The sequence below is a fragment of the Lepisma saccharinum genome, chromosome 18 (genome assembly GCF_977018435.1).
Source record: "Lepisma saccharinum chromosome 18, izLepSacc3.1, whole genome shotgun sequence".
In the NCBI taxonomy this organism is placed as follows: Eukaryota; Metazoa; Arthropoda; class Insecta; order Zygentoma; family Lepismatidae; genus Lepisma; species Lepisma saccharinum.
Genome location: NC_139246.1, coordinates 46,641,031 through 46,642,891, shown reverse-complemented (window position 1 = coordinate 46,642,891; position 1,861 = coordinate 46,641,031). Strand labels below are relative to the sequence as shown.

General features: G+C 41.5%; 1 pseudogene; it reads right to left on the bottom strand.

Annotated features, from left to right (window-relative positions):
- Window positions 1-980: 980 nt before the first annotated feature.
- Window positions 981-1,538, bottom strand: LOC146002233 (histone-lysine N-methyltransferase SETMAR pseudogene; annotated as a pseudogene).
- Window positions 1,539-1,861: the final 323 nt, after the last annotated feature.

Here is a 1,861-nt window from a genome sequence, read left to right as displayed (position 1 = left end):
ACGAACATAGTTCAGATACTGATGATGATTGTTTTTGACTTGTGTGTACGGAACCATTTTCCAATTCTAAATCTCTAGAGAAATGGATCTGGTGCCTTGAGTGTAAACAGTGAGTACGTGGTTCTTGTACAGAGGGAAATCCTGTTTATGTCCGTCAATATTGTGAATCGGAAGATGATACATAAAGCATCTTCAATTTCACAATTCACTATTTCATTGTATTATTATGTTGTTAACGATTATTACATGTTTATATTAGACTATACCTACAACATAATTTTCCTGACGTGGTGTTAGAGATACAGTTTGATCGGACATCATCTTGCTAGCAACATTTTCTACTAACGGTCGTAACTGAGGAACACTTAGTCGGGGGTTTTCTCGCACTCTTTTTAAAATAAAGCTTCATCACTTTTATTCAACCGTCCCTTTTTTGGTTTTCTCGGCACATTCTGTGTTGAACCTTCCTCTCTAAATTTGTTTACTATGTATTGAACTGTGGAGCGTGATTTATTGACAGTTTGTCCAATTTTTCTTAACGAATAACCTCTAAGGGCCAAATTTATAATAACATCCTTCAGATCGGAACTAAGTTCCTACACCTTGCCCATTTCGAACACGCTGATAGATAGACGATAGGCCTACAACAATACCTACGCCAGCATTCCGCTTGACGGAGAGCGCGCCTGAATGTTCAAACTTGTTACGAAGTTGCAAACTGCACGAAATCGCCCGAATAGAGGTGGCGCTGTATGCGAGGAAGATTCAAACTCTTGCCTGTACGAATAACAATGTTGCATGAAACAGCGTGTTTTTCTCTTTTCACACAAATTGTATGCTCTGTTTATACACTTTTAACATACATTTTTATTGACATTTGTTGGTGAAAATTATTATATTTACTACCAGGTAACCAAGAAAGTTCATGCGGTTTTAGTACAAAGAAGAAAAGGTCCAAAACAAATGTGTTTACCTTAAATTTATTCTGCAAAATATCCACCATCCGCTTCTACAACCTTCTCCCATCTTTGTACAAGCCTGTAGATGCCATGTTTGAAAAAGTCTTTGTGTAGGGCCGCAAAAAACTGCACCACCGCGTTTTCAACCTCCTCGCGAGTTTGGAAATGTCGATTGCGCATATGGTTGTCCATAGACAAAAAAAGATGGTAGTCTGATGTAGCGATGTCGGGTGAATACGCTGGATGTGGCAGAAGTTCCCAGCCGTGAGAAGAAATCACCTCCAGGGTCATCTTTGCTGTATGCGGTTTAGCGTTGTCTTGGTGGAAAAGAACTAGCTTCCTATTCACTAATGCAGGTTGTTTTTTTGCTAGCTGTTCGGCCACTCTTTGCAATTGCGCGGAGTACACCTCTTTGTTGATGGTTTTACCACTTTCCAAGAACTCATAATGCACAATCCCAGCCGTAGTCCACCAGACACACAGCAGCACCTTCCGCTGATGAAGAGCAGGTTTTGCAGTTAAAGGTATGGTGTCATTTGACGATAGCGAATGGTATGAGCGTTTCTTGTTATCGTACATTACCCACTTTTCATCACACGTCAAAATGCGATCCAAAATTGGACAGTTGTTGTTCCTAGTGAGCAAGGAAGCGCAAATGTTCAGTCGTTGGAGACGGTTCGCAGCAGTCAGCTCGTGCGGGACCCACTTACTCAGTTTCCATGATTTGCCAAGCTCATGCAAGTGCACACGAATTGTTTCAGCACTTACCGCAAATTGTTGAGCGAGTTCTTGACACGTTTGACTTTATCCTCTTCAATTGCTGCCTTCAGTTGGTCCACATCGAGAGATTTCGGTCTGCCCGATCAAGGTTTGTCTGCCAGTGTCTCATCGCCACTCGAGAA